The following is a 24497-nucleotide window of genomic DNA, read 5'->3' on the forward strand; positions in this document are numbered from 1 at the left end:
CACTCTGTCTTCCTGTGCTCGATCTCGCTCGCTTTCTCTCTGACAAATAAATAAATAAAATCTTTAAAAAAAAAAAAAAAAAAAAGAATACCCCATACTGCTTAGTGTTTAATTTAATCACAAAGCAGGCTACAGCTGGAAACTCAGCAAGTCTTCACATTTTCTATTAAAATGTTGTATATCTGAACTTTATATCTAGAAATAAAGATTATTCTAAATCTTTTGGAAATAGGGCTTTGTAATATAAATAGGTTTTTTTTATTTTTACAATTTGAATTTGCACATATTTGCATAACCTAAATATCTGCATTTTTCTCATCTTGTACCTGAATAAAATTACAATAGGTCGTAATTACAGGGAAGTGAATATTAAATTGCTATTAAAGTTCCAATTTTATTTGTAGCATTCTAGGTGGAAAACTACAAATGACATTTTTAGTGTATAAACCTAATGTCCCAGTTTAAAGTCTTGACATTCGCAGTAGCATTCTTTTAAAAAGGTAATCATTGTTTTTCCTTGGTTACCTTCATTAAAATCACAACTAATCACACCCACTCTTAATGTTTTCCATTTCCAATAACAGTAAATTCAGAATATGAATTTTCTCCTAATACTATCAAAACAAGCTTTGTTGTAGTATGTGCTTACCCGAAATAATAAATGAGCCTAAAACCTGGTCTAACATGAAGTGTCAAACATTCAACCATAACTTTTTTTTTTTTTTTGCTATTACCAGGATGTTTGATGTAATTCGTGTTGATGTAATTTAACAGATAACATTTTAATTAGCTACCTCTCCTAATTAAAAAATGAGTTACAAAATCCTTTATATTTAAAACACCTTGTTTTTACTATGAATTACTGAAGTATCTATGGACCAGAATAACTTAGAAGAACAAAGCATTTTATCAGACCTGCTGAATCAGATTCTCTGGAGCCCTAGGACTCAGGAATTTGTATTTTTTACAAGCTCCAAGTGGGTTTTTTTAGAAGTACCACATGTGAGGAGCACTGCCCAAAATGAAATGGAGGATTCTTCACAATAATTAACCATTTATATTTTCTGCTCCCCCTACCCTCTTTGGTCATTGTGAATCTAAGCTTAGTAACTAATGCTGAATCTTACCATTTCTACCACAATAGTTCTAGATGAAGTCTTGCTATTTCCTCAGTCATATGAGGAAAATCTCTATCATGAAAGCTTTATTTTTGTGCAGGTACCCTAGAACAAATTTTAGTCTCTTTTGTTTAAAACATTTAGTATACCTATGTTAGACCTACACTTGATAAAAACAGAAGGATTTGATCACTTAAGAATTTTGAAAATACTCCTCTAGATAGTGGCGCTTTTTCTTAAATGTACTTCAAGATCTTGGAGAAAATGAACTTTCCATATGCTCCTTGTGAGAGCATCTGACAATATCTTAGTAAAATTGAGTATACATAGGCTTGAACCCAACAATTCCATTTCGTAGATGTTCTAGATAAACTGAGACATGTATGGCAAAGTCTTATTACTTTTATTTTTAATAGAAAAAAATCAAAAGCACTGTAAACATTAAGCAACAAGAGAATGGTGAATTGTGGCATAGTCATATGATGAACTGTTTATTATACTGCTATTAAAGTGAGCTCTGTGTATTATCATGAATGAATGTCTTCAGCAAAAACAAACTACAAAAGGATATGTATGTATAATAACATTTATAGAATGTGTGTATATAATACACATTTTAATAAACCTTGAAAACAATGATACATGTTTTAAGTACTTGAATTTACAATAGTAGTAGTGTAAAAGCGTGCATAGGAAATAAATTTCCAAATTCAAGATTGTGATTTTATGTTAGGAAGGATAATGGGATCAGGGTACGGTACAGAAAGGACTCAACTGTATGTATGGTCTTTTTTTCTTAAAAAAAAAAAAAAAAAGGACACATAAAACAAAATAAGCATGGTAGTATATTAGAATTTAGTCACGGGGCCCCTGGGTGGCTCAGTGGATTAAAGCCCCTGCCTTCAGCTCAGGTCATGATCTCAGGGTCCTAGGATCAAGCCCCAGGTCTGGCTCTTGCTCAGCAGGGAGCCTGTTTCCCTTCCTCTCTCTCTGCCTGCCTCTCTGCCTACTTGTGATCTCTGTCTGTCAAATAAAAAAAAAAAAAAAAAAAAAGAGTGCTCCATTAAAAGCATAGATGAGTTTATTTTACTTATTCTATTCTATATCTTATAGTAAGTGCTTAAGCATTAATTGGTATCAAGAACTACAAGTTACAGTCATGGCCCACAGAAAGTAAACGTTCTAACCAGTTTAAATTAGTATATTTTTAAATTTTTTCAATTTTAAAGATAAGCAGTAATGTTTCCTTTCTTTGCATACTGGCTTTTAATTCTTCCTGCTCTTGTAAATAAAGAACAACCTTGGAATCAATTTTCTTATCACTACTCCTGCATTTTTCATGTTATTTCATAATAATATTTTCTATTGCTATGGCTATAGATATAACATTATTTTCCAACATATCTGTAAACATTTGAAACCCCAGTTTAAGCTCTGTATTTATACTGTATCACAGTAGAATTCTTGGACAATATATGGATTTTTAGATTTTGCGATTGTATACATGTGTGTATGTATATGCCTAAGAGAAAGACTGGTCAGTCTTGAGGTATGATCTTGAATTTATCTTGAAATATCTGCAATTGTATGATGTCCTCTAGAAGCTCAATGTGCTCCAAATTAGACATTGAAGTATTAGTTTTAGTTGCATTTACATATTTGACTTTTATACTTTGAGAAGGAAATAGTAATAGAGAAGAGAAATTAAGCAATTAAGCTACTTTAGACTAAAATATACAAATGCTGCTGGGTGTCTATAATCTGTGGTTGTGCTGTATAAGGATCAGAAAATCATGATTATCAACCCCAGTTGAAAATTTTCTAACTTTTATAATGTAATCAAATTTTTAAAGTCTTCACTCTTTTTTTTTCCTAGGTTTGATATTGATAAAATGAAGACCATAATAAAACAGTCCCCTACTTAGCCCAGCAGTTCTTATCTTGTAAGTATTAACTCTCAATTAATATTTAGTATTAACCTCAACCATTTTTATAAAAAGCTAGTGTTTGGTTACAGGTTTTGCTTTATTTCTGAATTTTTTTCCTACTAGCCTAGATTGACAACTTTTTTTTTTTAGAGCAACTGTGGTGCGGGGGGCAAGTGCAGAGGGAGAGAGAGAATCTTAAACAGGCCCCATGTGCTCAGTCTGATGCAAGACTCAACCTCATGACCCTTAGATCATTACCTGAGCTGAAATCAAGAGCAGGACACTTAATCAACTGTGCCACCCAGGCACCCCTATTGACAATTTTCTGATCTCCCCTTACCCCCTATACACTGAAGTTTGGTATTGATTTAACCCAGTTTAGAGCAAGAATAATGTCATTGCTTTGGGTAAGTTTCGATTTTGAGAAGTATTTTACAGCCAGGCCTTATCATCTCTGAATTTGAGAATCACAATCTTTTTTTTTTTTAAGATTTCATTCATTTATTTGACAGACAGAGATCACAAGTAGGCAGAGAGCAGAGAGGCAGGCCGAGTGAGAGGAGGAAGCAGGCTCCCTGCTGAGCAGAGAGCCTGATGCGGGGCTCAATCCCAGGACCCTGGATCATGACCCGAGCCGAAGGCAGAGGCTTTAACCCACTGAGCCACCCAGGCACCCCGAGAATCACAATCTTAAACACTTTTTCTTCAAAGGACTTTATATATGACTAATTATCTTTTTTATTATCATCATGAATCAGGTTTACTAACAATTATTTAATGGTTTTATAAATTAGAAATATTCTCTTCACTTGAGAAATAGTTTTTTCATTTATTTTTGCATTTCACAAGATTGCACTGCAGACTTTTCTGTGAGATACTTAAAATTAAACTTTTAAACTTCAGAAGGTAGGAAAAATAGGAAGGCAGTCACTTTTCCTTCCTTTTATATATGCACGTGCACACCTTTCTGAGATGAGAATAAGAAATGTTTTTACCCTGATTGATTTAAGTTTTGAGAAACAGATTCTTTTTTTTTTTTTAGGCTTTCATTTATTAGAGAGTGAGAAAGAGTGAGCATGAGCAGAGGAAGGAGCAGAAGGAGAGAGAAGCAGACTCCCTACTGAGCAGGGAGCCCTGTTGGGGCTTGATCCTGGAACCTGAGATCATGACCTGAGCAGAGGCAGACGCTTAACCACCAACTGAGCTATGCAGGTGCCCCAAGAAACTTAAAAATTCTAACAGGTTAGCTGAAATTAATGTCATACCCCTAAAAAAAACTCTAAAATCAAGGTCATTGTAACTGTACAAGATAACTATTTTCCTGGTAATCAGTTACCAAAAAAGATTCATTTCTGTCTCTTCCTTGAGCTAATTCTATATCTCTAAATAAAAGAACTCACGTGCGACTATTTTCTGACCTTGGTGTTGAGGGATCGCCCATTGAGGTGAAAACCAGTGCATCACAGTCTTCTCTTATCTCATCTAATACCATTATATTAGTGACTTGGTAAGTAATGTATATGTGTTGAGGAGTGACCTTATGATCGTAGAAGATCAGCCATTGAACTCAGTAAGTAGTTTTTAGGGTAGAAATCAATTAAATATTTAAAACCTTTATTAATGAGCCAGTTGGAAGAGTAGTAGCCAAATACCACAGGTCACTTCTTTCTCCGATTTTTTCCTTTTTATATTTTTGTCTCTGGAAAACTATAATGGAAACATTTACAAATCCCCAAAGAATCCTATATAGCTTAGGCATAAGTTCCTTAATTGGTCCCTTGGAAGCCAGCTGAGTTTTACTTTAGCTTAAATCTTAGAAAAAGAAATCTTTTTGATTGGTATTGAACTCCCAACTGTATATACTAGAGAACAGTCAACTTTTCAAAAAGAAATAGGTATTCTTTAACTTCTAACAGATTTATAAGCATAGATAACGTCATATTCCTAATCTTATTTCATCTCCTTTTTAAATTTCTAAACAAATAGCCTTTCTTGCATATTGTCCAGCATCTTTTAAAGATAGGTCATTTGCTATATTTTATAATTGGAATGTTTTCTGGTTGTTCTAGGTAGTATGTGTGGAGTTCTTTTTAATCTTAGTTATTAAAATGGTGATTTTTCCAATTAAACAGTGCCTAGAAAAATGGGTACATAGTGACAGTATTCAGTAATTCTATATGATTATGTGGGTATATCCCCTCATCTGTCATTCTCTTATGTTTGTTTAATGCCATTCTTTAAGAAAGGGGTATTTTTTAAACTATTCCCAACTTGCGGACTGTAGATATTCCAGAATTTATAGAATATTGGTGTTTCATTATACCTAATGCTGCCAGAATTAAATAATAGCAGTGTTTCAGGTTCATTTTTACATATTGTTTACGGTTCATTTTTATATTTATTACTTAACATAAAACATTCAGAAATAATCATTTCTTCCCTTAATTTCCCACTTTTTCTTTTTTGAGCGGTATTTTGTTTTTTTATGTTGCAGTTTTGGGTACATATGCTTAGATTACATATTTCTGTTGTATAAACTTAAAATAACTAGGTATGTCATTTGGTGGTAAATGAAATAACACCTTTAGGTGTACTGTCCTCAGTAAAGATCATTGCTTCTTTCTAATCTATAACAGAAATTTTAAGACACTGACTTTTTAAATAAGAAACAGAAGATAAAGCAGAAAATTCATTCAGGGCTGTCATTGTTAGTCCTATAAAAAAATTTTTAAAAAGGTCATGGAAACAAGTGACCTTGTAATTCAGGAGACTGATTATTTTCCTGCTATAGATAACTAGTCTAATATAAATATAAATGACAAAAATTATTTCTCACATTGGACTGAGTAGGTAAGTTTTTAGAAATGTTATCAAAGTTAACAAAAGAATAGCAATGGCATATTGCTAATTATACCATATTAGAAAAAAAATAGTCTTTTTTTTTTTTTTTTTAAGATTTTATTTATTTATTTGACAGAAATCACAAGTAGATGGAGAGGCAGGCAGAGAGAGAGAGAGAGAAGCAGGCTCTCCACTGAGCAGAGAACCCGATGCGGGACTTGATCCCAGGACTCTGAGATCATGACCTGAGCCGAAGGCAGCGGCTTAACCCACTGAGCCACCCAGGCGCCCCTCATTTTTTTAATTATAAATAATGTAGGAAGACTTAGGTGGCTCAGGCAGTTAAGCATCTGCCCTCAGCTCAGTCATGATGCCAGAGTCCTGGGATCAAGGGCCCTGGAGTACAACCCCACCGCCACCCCTACCCCAGTCCTGCCCAGCTTTCCTGTTCAGCAAAGACTCTAATTCCCTTCCCCCCTCCTCCATGTTCTCTCTCACAAATAAGTAAGTAAAATCTTTTTTAAGAAGTAATTTAAATGTGGGGCTGACTAAAAGTACTGCAAATAAAATCAGAATGTTGGTAGGGCAGTAAGTAAGTAATATTGCAACTGATATAAATTCTGTTGTATTTTCAATGCAAATGTAATGCTTTTGGTATGAGTTACTAAATATAGCTGAATAGTCTGTTTTTACATATTTGTAATTGAAATTCAGTCTTCTACAAATTGCTGTCTACCTGTGGCACTCGAGGAAATTTTAATTATCTTGAATAATTTTATAATGTGAATGTTTCTGGGAGAAAGATTTGTGCCAAAAGAGATTAAAAAAAAGAACAGATTTCTCTTTTGGCACTTCAATTAGTGGTAAGCAGTGTTTACAATCAAAAAAATTTATAAGGGTGCTAGGTACTGTCAGCATTTAGTAGTAAAGAAGGTTTGCAAATACCATTTGATATTAATTTAGTTCAATATATCAAGTCGAAGCTCTTACAAGGGTATGTCCTAAGGTTTATGAACACAGAAAATTTACAATGTGCTACAACCGTTTTTCAGTCATTGGTCAAATAATTGCTCTTTTTGAGAATTAGATAATGTTTAATTAAATGTCAATTGTTCCTGTCTTTAAGATCTTAAATGTTTGACATATATGTGTTCAACAGAGTAATTTAAATTAATGAAATCTGATCTTTTGTCTATGCAAGGCTGTTTCTGCTGTCAACAAAGTGGTAGCCATAAAATTTGAGTTTTAGTGCCAAAATTACAGAAAGGAGGTGGAGTCATTATTTATCCTTCCTGAGCAACTTCTCAGTTCAAGATGGATGATTCAAAGAATATTAAGAGGGAATTTCTTATTTATGAAGTTAGTTTTGATGTTTTCTTGGGAAAACGAAAACAAGACAAAATTTAATAGCACAGGCCTTAATTAAAATAGGAAATAAATATACACATATGATGAATTCTGCTGTAATAGGGATTTCAAGTTTAAGCGTACATACTATATAGGTAACAGTCCTAGACTATTCAGTGCAGTCTTGCCCGTTGACACTATCTTTTTGCCTGAAATTGAGTTGTCAGAGTGATTTCTGTATGAAACAGGAATAAGTTGAATGCAGAATTGAAAAGGATACATGTCAGGTTGTCAGTAGTCACACCTGACTTTTTAGTCTAGACTGTTAGTTTCAGTCTTCCTGGTACATCCAGTAAATAAATTTCTTAAAATTTTTTTTTGTTTCATTTTCATTTAATTTTCTCCTCAAGTTATTTCTTTATGCCCCTTATAGTTAATGCCCTATTGTCAGAACTTAAATGCAGATTGTCCTTCAAATCCTTAATAAGACAGCTTGAAATTTTCTAAAAGTCAGTTTTTAAAAATTTTGTTTATTTACTTGAGAGAGAGAGCATGTAGAGGGGCAGAAGGAAAGAGAGAGGAAGAGCATCTTAAGCAGACTCCCCAGTAAGCACAGAGGCCCACACAGGGCTTGATCTCACAACCCCGAGATCATGACCTGAGTTGTTTTGTTTTGTTTTTAAGATTTTATTTATTTATTTGACAGAGAGAGAGAGAGATCACAAGCAGGCAGAGAGGCAGGCATAGAGAGAGGGGGAAGCAGGCTCCCCACTGAGCAGAGCCCGATGCAGGGCTTGATCCCAGGACCCTGAGACCATGACCATGACCTGAGCCGAAGGCAGAGGCTTAACCCACTGAGCCACCCAGGCACCCCATGACCTGAGTTGTAACCAGATCTCAGGCTGCTTACCTGACTGAGCCACCTAGAAACCTCTGAGAATCAATTTTTAAAATTTTTTTTAATTTTTTTTTTTTTTTTGACACAGAGAGATCACAAGTAGGCAGAGAGAAAAGAAGGGAAGCAGGCTCCCCACTGAGCAGAGAGCCCGATGACCCTGAGATCATGATCTGAGCCACCCAGGCGCTCCTAAAAGTCAATTTTTTAATTGATCTATAGTCATTTTATTTTAATCCTCAGAGTTTTAGAATTAGAACCATAATAGATAAGCTTTTTTCCTTAATGGTATAAATTATGTCAGTTGTAATAATTGATAAAAAAAAATTCTCATAAGAGAGATTTCAGTTCATTATATAATTTCATCCTTTGGCCCTAGATAGGTCTTCTAAAAATAGTTTTTCTCTCTTTTCTCTAGGCTGAGCATACCTAAGTCTTTCCACCTGTTCTCATAGTATGAATTCTAGATCACTAGTATCCTGCATATTCCACTTTTGGATCCACTACGTTTTGTCAGTGTTCCTTCAGAAATACTGCATACAGAACTGAGTGTTCTCTGTGTGGTCTGAGGTACACAATACAGTATTTCTCTTATGAATAAGATCTGTTAGTGCACCCTTCCTGATTCCACTAACTTTCTCTTTATCATCAGCACTGTTGGTTCATGTTCAGTCACAGTCCCCTGAAACCCTGTTTGTCCAAAGTATGTCGCAAAACCTATGAAGTTAGATTCAGCAGTCATTTATTAAATACCTGTTCACTACTAGATGTGTTCATAAAGTTTAAATTTGTACAGTTTTAACGGGCTATGAATTGGGCATTACTAACCTATTTTACAAAAAGAAAACGCAAGGTTCCATGTATTGAAATAACTTACTGACGATTCAAAAGCCAGGATTCCATCTTGGGTCTCCCAGATTCAGATAAAATTGGAAATAAAAATTGGAATTTACTATTAAATATTAAACTCTTTTGCACTCAGGATGATGTTAGAGCCCAGGAGAGATACCTAGAATGTTTTATGTTTTTGTTAGGTGCAGTAATGTCTTATGTAAACTAGATTAACTGAAATTACAGGAGCATTAGGATAGAAAGTAAATATGCCCAAACAAAAATGTCAATGGAATCAAAATTGGAGTGACAAATCATTTAGAAGGAGATGAGGGGTGAAAACCATTAATGCATATAAAATTTGTAGCTTTTTTTTATTGTGTTTTAAATTTTTATTAAATTTTTACCAAATGTGAAAACTAAGGTATTTAAAGATTTCTGTGTACTCAGATCCATCTTCAAGTTGACTTTTTAAGCTAAACATATTTATTGTCTAACCTTTCAAAATGACTGTCTTTTTCTTAGAAGGCATAAAAATGAAAAGTTGATATATATCAAAAGCTAATAAAGATAATTAAAAGCCTACAATCCAGAATATAAACCACCTCACTTGGAACTAAGACTGATAAAGGTAAAGGACAACAACTAAATGGTACTGTTCTCTAATTTTTTTTTAATAGGTCTTTGTTTGCTTCTGCATCTAGCCAGTAAGGCTCTTCCCATATCTAGTTAAGGAATGTGGCTTTTCTTTTAGCCAGCAAAATGGAAAGCACAGTTTAAGGAATGGAGGCACTGTAATGTTTGTAGTGGACTGATATAAAAGTAGAAAAATGGTGTGGACCATACCAGGAAGCATTGTTAGGTATATAGGTAGTCCAGTTTGAATAGTTTGAATGGATGATAGATATAAAATAATTAAGCCAGTTATTTGCTCAACACAGTACTCAGAATTGAGAATAATTTTCTCTATTCAGAAGTTCTTATAAATGGGCAATTCAGTATCAGCCAGAAAGGTTGACGTAAGAATGCACTAGAGAAAATACACTTAAGTTGTCCTCAAAGTAGGAATAAATAGGGGATTAGTGAGTATTTTAGCCTCCAGCAGCAGCTTCAGTGAAGATTCAGAGAGCAGGTGGGAATATATAGTTTAGGAGAATAAAGAACCGAAAACAATTTATTAAAAGCATGATAAGGAATTTTATTCCACTTGCTATTTACCTGGTGGCCACAGCACATGCCTGATCAGTTTTTGTCCACTTATAAATACTTTCTATGCTTCTCTAACTTATAGGAATCTTTTTCCTAAATGTATAGCCACCAATACTTACATAATAAAATGAATAATAATCCCTTACTGTAATAATATTTAGTTTCTCTTGAAATTCCTGATTATTTCAGAAAGGACCACATACTGTATTGGGTTGTTATGTCTCTTAAAAGAGACTTTTTAACTGGAGTGATAGAGGGTTCTGATTGGAAAGAAATAGGAAATACTGGATAGGTCCTAATTACACAAACCTTGATGTTTTGGGTGTTTGTTTATCTGTCTGTATTAAGCAACTGAGCCACCAAAGCTCCCCAAAACTTTCAGTTTCTTAATAGAGTAATAAAAAATTATTACGTTAAATAAAATTGTCACAGTGTTTAAACCCCATAACTTACGCCTATTCTTGAAGATATTACAGCATGACTAATTTTAAATTTTCTCCAGGTATAGTATCAACATTTCATACCATGAGTGTAGTATTCCATTGGCCTGAGCAAGTATAGTTATTCTGTTTCCCAGGGACTGTGTTGCCAGCTTCTTATAGGTTTATGTTGCAGAATTTGAAGCATACTTGAAGAAAGTAGTTATTACAAATAGTCTTGATACCAGATTAAAAGTGAAGTTAAATATTTGAAAAACCCAATGCAATGTACTAATACATAGTGGGTATGTCTAAACAAAAGAGCAAAAATATTTTCATGGCATGTATTAATATCTGAATATCTCTATCATGTGATGAAGCCCTCTGTAGATTCAAAGAAATTTATAGTTTAAAATAACCCCTTCTTGGGGCGCCTAGGTGGCTCAAGTCAGTTAAGCATCTGCCTTTGGCTCAGATCATGATCTCAGGGTCCTGGGATTGAGTTCCACATCTGGTTCCCTGCTCAGTGGGGATTCTGCTTCTTCCTCTTCCTCTTCTTCTACCCCTCCCCCCTTGCTCATTCCCTCCCTCCCTCCCTCTCGCTCTGAAATAAATAAAATCTTAAAAAAAAAAAACTACTTGAAATCATAATATAAAGCCTACTTTAGAAGGTCATTATAAGTGGAAAGGAAGACTTAAAACTTACAGACTGGGAGATTATTGTTGTTTTGTTGTTAAACACAGGTAAAGGGAGATTTATCTGGCTGGAACTACTCTACTGGAATTATTCAATTTATTCATACATTTAAGTCAAGAATTTCCATATTTTTCTTGAATATGAAAGATACTTTTGCTAATAGCTTAAATCTATCAGGCTTTCAAATAGAAAGCAGTTCTTTTTTTATTATCTCAGTTAAAAATAGAAATAAAAATAGGAAAATATCTTCCCCTGAGGGTGTTTATTAAAACATCAGTGATAAAATTGCAGTAACCTCTAAGAGATGATATTAAGATGAGAGAAATTATAGTGTTTTTTTTTTTTTAGTGATAAGAATGATCCAGTAGAAAAACTAAAGTTGCAGGGAAGAGTGCTAAAGGATTATCCTTAAGTGAGCAAGAGAGGATAAAATATAGTATATAAGAGAAGGTTTGTATCTTAAGAACAGTGATTGCTTATCAATTATACAGAGAAGGAAGAGTTATATCAGCATATATATATATATATATATGTAAGTAGATGTAGTAGAAATTGACAAAAATTCTCTTTTAATAGCTTCTGTTTCCTGTGTGAAAATGAGGAGGAAAGGAGAGAGATTATGGAAATTTGAAGGGAGAGAAGAGACATCTGTCTGATGGTTTTCTAGAAGAACGAAAAAATGAATAGACCAAGGCTGCCAAACAGCTTCTGGACCAATTTTAGGTATAAAATATTTATAAAGTAAAATTACTTCTGGTCACAGGTGACATCATCTTATACATAGAAAACCCTTGCCCCCCCAAAAAAGTTACAACTAATAAAGCAAATTCAGTGAGGTTGCAAGATACAAAATCAACACTAAAAAATCAGTGGCATTTCTTTGCATTAAAAGTAAACAATCCAAAAACTAAATTAAAACAATTACATTTATAATAACATCAAAAAGAATAAAATGCTTAGGAATAAAATTAACCAAGATGGTGAAAGGCTCCTACACTGCAAACTACAAAACATTACTTAAAAAAATTTAAGACACACAAAAAAATAAATAAAAATTTCAAAAAAAATTAAAGACACAAACAGAAAAACATCCTGTATTCATGTTTTGGGAGTCTTGGTATTGTTAAGATGACAGTACTATCCAAAGTGATCTACAGATTCAGTGCAATCCCTGTCAAAATCCCAATGACATTTTTGTAGAAATAGAAAAACTGCTCTAAAATGTATACAGAATCTCTCAAGGGACAACAAATGGCCAAAACAATGTTGAAAAGACAGATTTGGAGATCTCATACTTCTGATTTCAAAAGTTCATGCAAGGTCCTGGTAATCAAACAGTATGGTACTAGCATAAAGACAGACATATAGACCAATGGAATAGACTAGAGGGCCTTAGAAATAAACCCTCACATATATGATGAAATGATTTTTAATATGCGTGCCAAGACCGTTCAGATGGTTCAGTTGGTAGAATGTGTGACTCTTTTTGATCTCAGAGGTATGAGTTTAAGTTCCACATGTGGCATAGTTTACTTTAAAAAAAAATTCAATGGGAAAAGGACTGGATATCAACATATAAAGTAATACCTTATACCATATGCAAAAATTAAAATGGATCAAAGACTTAAATGTAAGAACTAAAACTCTTAGAAGAAAACTATAGGGAAAACCTGATGACATTGGACTTGGTAGCAGTTTCTTGAATAGTACACGACAGGCAGCAACAACAAAAAGGTAAATTAGACTCCATCAAAACTTAAAACTTTCTATCAACAGTGAAAAGGCAGCCTAGAGAATGGAAGAGAATGCTCGAAGATTATATATCTGATAGGTAACTTCTATCCAGAAAACAAAGAACTTTTATAATTCAACAACAACAACAAAACCAAACAACCCAGTTAAAAAATGAGCAAAGGACTTGAATAGACATTGCACTAAGGAAGATATACAGATGACCAATAAACAGAAGATGCTCAAAAGACTACTCATTAGGGAAGTAAAGAATTAAAACCACACAAAGATACTACTTCACATCCATGAGGGTGGCTATTATTTTTTAAAAGAAAGGAAAAAACATAAATGTTAGCAAGGATGTGGAGAAATTGGTACTCTTTTGCATTTCTGATGGCGGTGTAAAGTGATAGAGCCTACTATGGAAGACAGTGTGGCAATTTTTCAAAAAATGAAAAATAGAATTAAATGCCATGTAATCCTGGGGTTTAGACCCAAAAGAATTGAAAGCAGGATTCAAAATAGATATTTGTGTACCATGTTTATAACAGCAAGTTAATCATAATAGCCAAAAGAGCAAAGCAACTTAAATGCCCGTAGACAGATAAATGGACAAATAAAATGTATATTTACACAATTGAATGCTACTCAGGTATAAAAAGGAAAGTCTGATATATGCAACAGCACTGATGAACCTTGAAAAGGTTATCTTAAATAAAATAAGCCAGACTCAAAAAAATAAATACTTTATGATTCCATTTATATAAAGTACCTAAAGTAGGCAAGTTCATCAAGACAGAAAGAATTGTGGTGTCCAGGGGCTGAGGGGATGAAGGCATGGACAGTGTTCAATGGGTACAGTTTCAGTTGGTGTAGATGAAAAGGTTCTGGAGATGGAATGTGGTGATAGTTACACAATAGTGTAACTGGATTTCATGCCACACAATGTATAAAATGGTAAAATTTATGTGTATTATAGCCACAATTTTTAAAAAAATGATATTCTTACTGTGAAGTTTAAAAAAATTTATGAAAGTGACTTTCATTTTGCAATATTCACATTTATTTCTTTCAAGATTGTCACCTTTGACTTTGTTTAAAATATATAGACTTAGCAAAAAAGAAAAGAAAGAAGATTGAAGAAGTGACCAATGGATTTCTTCTTGATTTTGAAATTATCGTGGATTAATTATTATTATCATGTATATGTATACATGAGTTAATGTATACATATACTGTGGGGAGCAAGAACAATATATAGTCTTAAATAGTTGTTTAATGAGCATCTTCCCATTAAAAAATATACGTAGCTAATCTCCCAAGCAACCTCTATTTCATATACTACTCTGCTCTATTACTGTCTCAAATTTCTTTTTTTTAGAAGATTTTATTTGAGTGAGAGAGAGAAGTAATTGCATTTCCTACATTTGAGTAAGTGGAAACTGTTTAGGAGAATACTTCCTTGCCTAGTGAAGAGAGGAGGCAGGTAGGATATAGGAAGATTTAGAGTCACAAGATTCCAGTTTATTTCTCATCTCTGAATACAAAGTTGACTCATCTTTCCAAGGCTACATAATCTGGAATTACCTTTGCAGGAGGAGATTGGTATCGGGGAGAGGATAGAATCTTAAGCTCTTAAGCAGGCTTTTCCTTTAAAAATGTATTTGGGGGCACCTAGGTGGCTCAGTTGGTTAAGCATCTGACTCTTGATTTTGGCTCAGGTCATGATCTTATGATCATGAGATGGAACCCTGTGGGCTTCATGCTCAGCATGAATCCCAGTTAAGATTCTCTTGTCTGCCTGTGCCTCTCACCCACTACCACCCCTACTCACAGTCATGCATGCACTCTGGCTCAAAATGGATTAGATAGATCTAAATAAAAGTATATTTGCATTTGCCCACTTAAGTTTATTGAAACTGAGCATTTGTATGTCATTTCTTATTTTTCCCTTGACATGAAGTCTTAACCTACTTGATGAAGAGGACTTTTGAAAGTTGTACTGCAAGGGATGCAATGCTGTCTGTAAATTAACGCTTTTACAAAGGTAAAGACCAAATTTTATTAATTCACTTTGTGTTTATAAAAGGAAAAAATAACTTCTATATATTATAACATTCAAAAATTTAATCAAATATTTAATAGTATTGGCTTATTGACAAAGGATGAAAAATGCTTTTCATTTCCTTATATTATACATCTTTGTGTTCCTGACCTATAGCAATGTGCTTGGCACATAGTAGGCTTTTCTTAAACATTTGATGTAGAAATAAATTTTATTACGCTATTGTGAAGCTTTTCATCAGTTTTGATCTTTAAACATAGGTTTCTTAATGTATTCTTTTCTAAAAGAAAAAAATTTTTTGTATCTTTAGGTGCTATTGTGTATTTAAAAAAACAAAAACCTTGGAGTAAAGTAGCAGCACATAATGGTTTGTGGATTTTGAAAAGGTGCAGGCCATATTGTGCTGCCTCAAAAATACAAGGATCTGATCTTCTGAAGAAAATATATTTCTTTTTATTCATGGCTCTTATGATAGTGATGTCAGCAGTGCCTTAGCAGCACGTAAATATTGGCGTTAAGATTCTAAAATTATCTCCAGTATTAACTGTGCTGCTGAAGTAAGGTTGGCCATACTCTACAATCTAATGTTTTACAGTTTACTATGTCTTAATATGTATCAATATTGCTGATATATCTTCAGTTTTGAAAATGTATTTTCAATATTATTGATAATCTTGTTATATTTAGAATGATTCTATAAAAATAAGTGCTAACTTTTCCGATGTATTGTATATGTATTAAAGTAATATATAATTGTGGGGCACCTGGCTGGCTCAGTCAGAGGAACATGCAACTCTTGATCTCAGAGTCATTAGTTCGAGCCCCATGTTGGGTGTAGAAATTATATATAAACATTTAAAAAAATGAAATAAAATCTTTTTAAAAATAGACTAAAATAAAATAATATAATTGAAATTTAATAATTCCGTTGAATGCCATCAAGAGTTTATTGAAAGAGCTTATACAGAATCAAACTTACTTTAATGCATATTTATATTCAATGTAAATACTGAAGTTTTTACTTAAATATTAGTTTTCCCTTTGTTTCTCTAGTGAAATGAAATTTAAGATATTTGCTTATCTCACAGATAAGTGTACATTATAAAATACACATTCTGAACAGAACTTAGAAGACAGTTTTTAGTAATATTTCTAAATATTTCCTTATAAAGGAAGGAGGAACTATCAAAATATGTAAATTAAATTCCCGAAATCCCGGGTCTTAAAATGCTCCTGATCATAACTTCAAAGTTAGGAAAGACCTCACAGATGACCAGCCTATTTTTTGGGTTGCTCAGGAAACAGAAACTCAAATTAAGTAATTTACCCCATATGATAGATTGTGATCTTTAATCCTATGCCTTCTAACTTTATACTATGATATTTTGTAAGTATACTATGATATTTTTTCCTCCTTTTTATTAAATGTTTTTCTGAATTCTTAGGCTGAAGATTTTTGACAAGTCGAAAATATGAAGTCCTTATTTGTTTTTTTATATCCAATATTTAACTTTAGAGTAAAAGTAAAAATTATTATATAGCTATTTTATAGATGGAAACACAGTCAAAATTTTTAACTTAAGATTTGAAGGAAAATGTTTTCTTCGTTTTTTTGTCCTTAAGATTTTATTTATTTGAGAGAGAGAGAGTACAAGCAGGGAGGAGGATCAGAGGGAAAGGGAGAAGCAGACTCCACACTGAAGGAGCGTATACAGGGCTGTGTCCCAGGACCCTGAAATCATGACCTGAGCCAGAGGCAGCCAGCCGCTTAATCAACTGAGCCACCCAAAAGCCCCAGGAAAATATTTTCTTTACCTTCTTTTTCTTACTTAGTTACTTTATTAAGTTTTATTAAGTCATTAAACTAAAAATTAATGTTCAGGATAAGGCACACTTCCAGTCTTCTTTTCTACAAGGAGTATCCTAACCTTTTCTGTATCCTAACTGTAACCAAGCAGAAAATCTATAAAATGAAAGCAGTTCTTAATGAATCATTTCCAATTATTGTCTCTTTTAGAAACTCTAAAAGTATTTCAGATGTAATTTAAGGAATTGTATTTGAGGATCTTCTGTTTAAATTCTAATTTGAAGGTAAAGAAAGTATATAAGATAAAGCATTCATTTTCAAGAACAGCTTTTCTCCTGCAAAATTTTTTTACCCCAAATAAGGAAGCAGCATACCATATATGTGGTAGCTAGAGTTAAATGCCAGCATTTACATGGAAATAAGTATTGCCTTGGTGCTTTGAAAGATCATCATCAAGTTTTTAACCTGTTTTCCTTTATTTCATTTCAACTATTTTAAGTTTGTCTAATATTTTCCAGAACTCAGGAATTAGATTTCTTTTTTCTGTTCTTATTTTCCTAAGTATATTTTGACTTAATTTTAGAAAATTATATTTAGTTTTATCTGCTTTCTAAATGACAGAAAGAAAACCTGGATTTTACATTTACTAGGTGAATCTTTATATCTAGATCATCCAGATGTGAAGAAGGAACATGTGGGGCTATTACAACTAAATGAAAACTTTCTTGTTTTAATCCTGAGAATGAATTAAAGAAAAATTGAAATATTGGCAAAGTGAGAAACTATAGAAAAACTGTTAAATTGAAATTTATTATAACAGCATACAGCTTCTTTCCAGTCTCTTACTAAAGAAGAGGAAATGGCCTGTCAGTACCTAATGAAGCCCACATTTTAGGTAATTCAGTGAAACTGGGAAGTTTTATTTGTATGAGTTAATACACTTCCATCCTTGTATAATTTTGAGCACATAAAGTGCAAATAGTAAAATAAAAGTTATACCCTTTAATGACCTTAATTTGGTTATTTTACAAAGAAAAATAACTATGGGTGTGTATTAAATTCATTTTTTCCATCTTCTTTGGAAAAAAAAATCCTCATTTTTTTCATCCAGTTTCTTTTAAGTTGATGCCATATAATTTCAATATTGAACATCTAAAATCTCTTACATGGAATATGGATTGAGTTTGGAGCTAACTCAGAGGATTCAGGCAAGTATCCAGGAGGTAGCAAGAACAATATTTTATTAGTTGAATAAGTCAGTTTACATTCCATATTTAGATATAGATCTCTGAAGATCTCACATATGGATATGTGATGGTAGATGTGAAAATTTGGCCAACTAAATTCTATACTCAACTGCAAAGGTTTTCTTTAATCAATTGTATATCCTTTTGGTTGTTATAGAATTACATGTTGTTTGTAAGCCACTAAGTATCATTCTGGATACATGCTCAAGTTAGCCATAATTGGATTAATAAGATTAAACTTTCCTAAACTGTGATCTCTAAGTTAATAATTTATTTCAAGTTGACATTCTAAATCAATTTTTTTTCCTTTTACAGGTGGATATTACTATCCCTTATTCATCGAAAAAATTTTAATTAATTCTAAGTGTACTTTCTCATTGAGTATTAACAAAATGGACAAAAATTAGTGTCCCAAACTTTTGAGATAGATTTGGCTCTAGTAAGTATTTAGACATATTATTTGCATGTCTAGGAGAAGAAATGAGACCATCATCATTTCCAGCCAAAATTGTTTTTTCTTACCTCTGTAAAAGGATTTCTTACAATTTATGTTTTATTACTAATAACTTGAGCCCCTTTAATGAAGAACTAACTCACCAGAAATGTGAGAGTATATGTTCTTGCTTTGTTTGTTTATAAATATATCTCACAGATTTCTGATGTCTCTTTTTTTTTGAGCTATATACAATGAAGAAAATGTTGACAAAATAAACAAGTTTAAACTTTTTATGTTAAAAGTTACTGTTGCATGGTGACAAGTGAGTTGCTTTTTTTTTTTGTCTTTATTTTTACTGAAATTAAATTCAACATTTATAATTTTTATTTGGGTCTATTTCTTGATTACTAATACCTGGAATTCATTCAAATCTTTATGAGTAAAATACTTAAATTAGCATATTAATGATTCTAGGTCCCCATTAATTCTGTAGAACTTTGAATAATATGATATTTATTGTATTCTTGTGATTGAATTTTTGTGTTCTGAAGAAAGATAAACTACCTGGAAAATGGTGTTATTGTTTCTATTTATCATATGCTGTAGGGTTAGATTTTAAGAAATTATGCTGAGAAAGAAGAAATTTTAAGCTACTTTTACACAGAATGTTACTCAGTATAATTAACGTATTATTTAAAGGTTTTTTTAATATCTTTGTTTTATAATTTAACCACCTACCATGGGTTAGTTTATTAAAGAATCTTTAGGAAGTAGTAGAAATTCTGAATCACCCCAGAGTTTGCTTATTTCCACATTTCATCATTTTATAATCTTTGGGAATGCTTATAGCATTTCAATGGCAGGCAGAGGCAGAAGGAGAAGCAGGCTCCCTGCCAAGCAAGGATCCCGATGTGGGACTCGATCCCAGGACGCTGGGATCATGACCTGAGCCGAAGGCAGCTGCTTAACTAACTGAGCCACCCAGGCGTCCCAGGTTTATAAGTTCTTATAGTGCCACTAAAACTTTTTTTTCTTTTTTTGGACTTAATCATATGATAGTAAATTATAGTTTTTTTAGGTTTCCCTGTCATCATTTAAAAATGCCATTTTAGTATGAAACAAGCAATGAAGAAGAAAGGTATTTGTTTTCCTATAGTTTAAGTCAAGAAAGTTTGAGTACATCATTTCTTAAGAGAATTTTTAAATTTTAAAATAGTTAACACAGATTTTTATATTAATTTGTTTATACTTTCATGGATATCTTTTGTGGCAGTGTGAAAATTCTGTGTCTGACAGGGAGCATTAAAAATAGATTTGAAACAGTTATATAGAGAGAGGTACAAATTAATTCTATTAATTAATTTCTATTAATGCTGAGAATCCACACTGAACAAAACAAATTTCCACCCTCATAGAGCTTACAGTCTTGAGAATGAGACATAGGTAATAGAATAGACCAAAAAAATGAATAGGTTCTATATGTGATATGTCAAATGGTGATAAGTTCTATGTAGAAAAATAATGCAAGGGAGGGGAAAAGGATGAAGTTGTTTAGAAGTCAAGAGAGATGTTTTTAAATATGGTCAGAAAACGTATCACAGAGATGATATTTAGTAAGAAAAATATTTTTTAAATGATAAGGAGTAGACCATTGGGTATCTGTGAAAACAGCCTTTCAGGCAGATGAAATAATAACTACAAAGATTCTGAGGCTGAAGGATTTTTGCTGTGTACAAGGAACAGTAGGGAGGTTTGGGTGGCCATGATTAAATATACAAGAGGGTTACTCATAGCTCATGGGATGGAAGAGTTTATAGGGGCTTGATTTTATGGCTGTTTAATCTTTTAGCTTGCTCTACAGATTTAATTTTTTATACTTCTTCAAGAGAACCTTGACGATGGTATGGCCTTCAGCCTACTTAACCTTTGTAGGTAGAACAGTATTTACGAATTGGACTCAAGATTAGAACCTCCATCTGACACCATTTATAATATAAACAAGATGTTTAAATAGTTGGTTAATAGGTACATGTGTGGTGATCAGGTTTTTACAAATTGTGCTTTCATGGCTTGAAGTTTTCTGCTTGATCAGTTTAGCTTGTCAATGCTAATGGCTCCAAGAGACAGTGACCTTACTCATGTTTGTCATTTACCCAAACAGTCACTGCCATCTCTGACTCCTCCCTTCTGGAATTGCTGCTATAATTATTTCATTATTTCTTACCCATTCTGTAACATCTTATCTGAGGAGTTCTTTGCCTGTAATTGCTTCATTCGTTATGATATATAGCCCACTAAAACATTACTTTTGCTTATAGGATAAAATTTAAACTCCTTAGTTTGCCTCATGATCTTGCCCTGGCTTTAAGTTTTTCCACTTTTCTTCAAGTGAACTAGTCTTGATGCATCCATTTTTTCTCTTTCCCTTTATTTATGCCATTTCTCCCACCACAACTCTCTCCCAACTAATTCTTTTGTTTGTTTATGATTTTATTTATTCATTTGACAGAGAGCTAGAGAGCACAAGCGAGGGGATCTGCAGACAGAGGGAGAGGGAGAAGCAGGCTTCCTGCTGAGCAGGGAGCCCAGTGTAGGGCTTGATCCCAGGACCCCAGGATCATGACTCGTTAAGCAGACGCCTAACGATTGAGCCACTCACGCGCCCCTCTCCCAACTAATTCTTACATGCTTAAAAATGGGTCGGACCTCTTGTGTGTAGTAAACATTTCCCTACTTTAACATTTGACATTATCCCTCCTTCTTGTAGTATGAACAATTTATATATGTAGTTCTTAGCCTTTTTCTCTAACGTAACACACCTGAGGTACAGAACACTTCCTCATTGTGCCTCGTTTGTTAATACATATTAACCTTTTAAATGTATTAGCCCTATGAATAAAAATTTAAAATTTTACAAGCAGAATGAAGAAAAGCAAGTGGACTAAGATGCCCAGAACTTGAAAACATCAGCGAAAGTTCAGGTTCCAAAGCTTAAATACTAATTTTATGCTGATCAGTGTTATAGTTGATTTTTTTTCTGTTGTATGAAAAGCGCCTCCTCTCTCTCCTTTCTATCCCCCCTTCCCTCTTTCTTTCTCTCTCTCTCACCTATACTTGAGTATGGACCAACCATATACATTTCTAGGATTTTAACATATTTAAAAGAATAATAAATTCTCTATTTTAATTTTTTAATATTGTAAAAGCAGTTAATAAATATACTCCTTTAAGAAGTAATCCATGTGTTTGTTATAGTGTTGTTTATGATATTAAAAATTCGAAAGAGTTTTTAAAGTGTCCAGTAATAAAAGGTTGATTAACATGCTGAGTGAAATATTATACAGGCATTTAAAATAATGTAATGAATATTTAATCAGCTAGAAAATTGTTTATGATTAAGTAAAGGTATGTCAGATATTATAAACAGACTCCTCAAAAGAAATCATTTGCTAAACTGTTAATACTGGTTTACTTCAGGTGTGAGACAAATATTAGGGTAAGGTGGGTTGGATCTTATTTTCATGATTACAAATAAGCATGTATGATTTTGTGACTCAGGGAAAGGAAAGTTTGTTTTCTGAAAAGGAATACAGAAATCCTTGAAAAATAAAAATTAGTTGAAACAGACTTACAACTGCATAATCAATCCCCTTTGGAAATCTGTGAATGGAAATCCTACTGAGTTCAGGAACTTTAGAAGTGACAGTGAAGAACAGAAGAAGTAATTTGAAAAATCAGATAATTTTAAAATCAGCTGTGGGAGAGCAATCTATATTTTCTCAAAGGAGTGTTGAAAAGAATTCAAGAATTTGTTGAGTGGTTTTGCTGTCATTTCTCTACTCTCCAGCCCCCAAAACCTCAAAAGGTAAGTATAAAAAAGAAGTAGATGAATCTATTATAATTTTGAAACCATATTAATGAACTATATAAAGAAAAATCAGTTTATTTCATAGATATAAATACTTAACAGCAATTAAACTGACTTAGATCTAAAAATTAAGAATTTTCCTGTTTGGGGGCACCTGGCTTGCTTAGTCAGTAGAGCATGTGACTTGATCTTGGAGTCATGAGTTCAAGCCCCACTTCAGGTATAGAGCTTACTTTAAAAAAATTTGGGGGGGGGGGATGCCTGGGTGGCTCAGTTGGTTAAGCACCTGCCTTCAGCTCAGGTCATGGTCCCAGCATTCTGGGATCGAGTCCCACATCGGGCTCCTTGCTTGGCAGGGAGCCTGCTTCTCTATCTGCCTTTGCCTGCGACTCTGTCTGCCTGTTCTCTCTCTCCTCTCTCTCTGACAAATAAAATCTTAAAAAAAAAAAAAAAAAATTGGCGGGGGGGACACCTGGGTGGCTCAGTGGGTTAAGGCCTCTGCCTTCCGCTCGGGTCGTGATCCCAGGGTCCTGGGATTGAGCCCTGATTCGGGCTCTCTGCTCGGTGGGGAGCCCGCTTTCTCCTCTCTCTGCCTGCTTGTGATCTGTCAAGTGAATAAATAAAATCTTTTTAAAAAAAGGAAAGAAAAGAAAAAATTTTTTTGTAAGATTTATTTATTTTACAGTCGGAGATCACAAGTAAGCAGAGAGGCAGGTGGGGGATGGGGCAGGAAGAAGGCTCCCTGCTGAGCAGAGAGCCTGATGTGGGGCTCTATCTCAGGACCCTGAGATCATGACCTGAGCCGAAGGCAGGGGCTTAACCCACTGAGCCACCCAGGTACCCCAAGAAAAGAAATTTTTTTAGTAAGAAAAAGGATAAAAATTTTCCTATTTAAAAAGATTTGTCTTAATGTTTCCTAGCATGAAAATAATACATAAACATAGAAACTTAGGAAAAGGCAAAAAATTCTATTTAAAAATCACATTTTTACCATCTAGTAGCAGCTCCTTAGCCTTATTCCCTTCTAGTTGCATAGTTGGATTAGCGAATTTTTATTTCTTAATCCAATTCGTAACTATGCCAGGGATAGCAATTTCCGTAATATTTTACTGTAAAAATGCTTAAAAGTTTAGTAACTTTTTTCTCAATATTAGTAAACTTGAACATATGAGAAGGTACATCTTAACTGACCCTATGGTCTCCTCTACCACACCTTCATGCCAGCCCCAACGGTACCTTTCCGTAATGTGAAAGCATTCTGAGGCAAGGGAAGTCATTGAAGTTTTTCTTGCAGGAGAGTAAGAAGAATAAATACTTAAGTATGTGTAGTAACTCAAGATTTTCTCAAAGAGAAATCTAAGACTAGTATATTAAATTACGAGTTTGTTTCTTTTGTATCTCTACTGCCCTATCGAATTTATCAAAAAGCTGATCTATTCTGAAATTGTGAAATTTGCATTTGATATTCAAAAAGCATTTATTACGGACATTTCAGTTCAAAATATGGCTAAATGTAAATATGACACAAATTATGAATTCATAGTGTATGACCTTTCTGTTACTTTGACCCAGTTAGAATGTAAGCAAAAATGTTATGTCTCAACTTGTTTTTCTCACATGCAAGTATTTTAGAACTTAACTAAAACTCTTAAGTACAGTAGTAATTTAGAAAGGTTTAGAACCTGAAAACAATTTGGCTAATAGGATAAAGAAAATATTTTTTTTGAAATCTAAAGATCTTCATTTGCGGGAGGGATTTTTGTCAGCAAAACAGGCTTATGGTACAGATTTCAAGTCAGATTCCCTGTTGTGCCACTTTTGTCAGCATTAGTGGTTTATTGTATCCTTTGGAAGAATAGGAAAAATGCCTAAAAGTAATAAAGCTATTATTTATTATGGTCCATAATAAATAAGCTACTGTACCATTCTTTTAAATTAGTGATACTTAGATACATTTACCTCTAAAACTCAAGGAATTGGGACCTTTAAAATGTGATGACTTACTCATTTTAGAAAATGCTACGCAGTTATGCTCTTTAGAAAACATTTATGGTGGTT

General features: G+C 33.3%; 1 long non-coding RNA gene across 2 annotated transcripts in view; it reads left to right on the forward strand.

Moving 5' to 3' along the window:
• LOC132002451 (uncharacterized) overlaps window positions 1-23298 on the forward strand; it is a 34581-nt gene extending 11283 nt beyond the window's left edge. For both annotated transcript variants that reach the window (XR_009399895.1, XR_009399896.1), the window contains exons 4-7: window positions 2995-3061; window positions 11862-12008; window positions 14980-15063; window positions 17557-23298. This is a non-coding gene — a long non-coding RNA (uncharacterized LOC132002451). The remainder of the gene's footprint in view (window positions 1-2994; window positions 3062-11861; window positions 12009-14979; window positions 15064-17556) is intronic.
• The last annotated feature ends 1199 nt before the right edge of the window (window positions 23299-24497 follow it).

Source organism: Mustela nigripes, chromosome 15, assembly GCF_022355385.1.
Source record: "Mustela nigripes isolate SB6536 chromosome 15, MUSNIG.SB6536, whole genome shotgun sequence".
NCBI lineage: Eukaryota > Metazoa > Chordata > Mammalia > Carnivora > Mustelidae > Mustela > Mustela nigripes.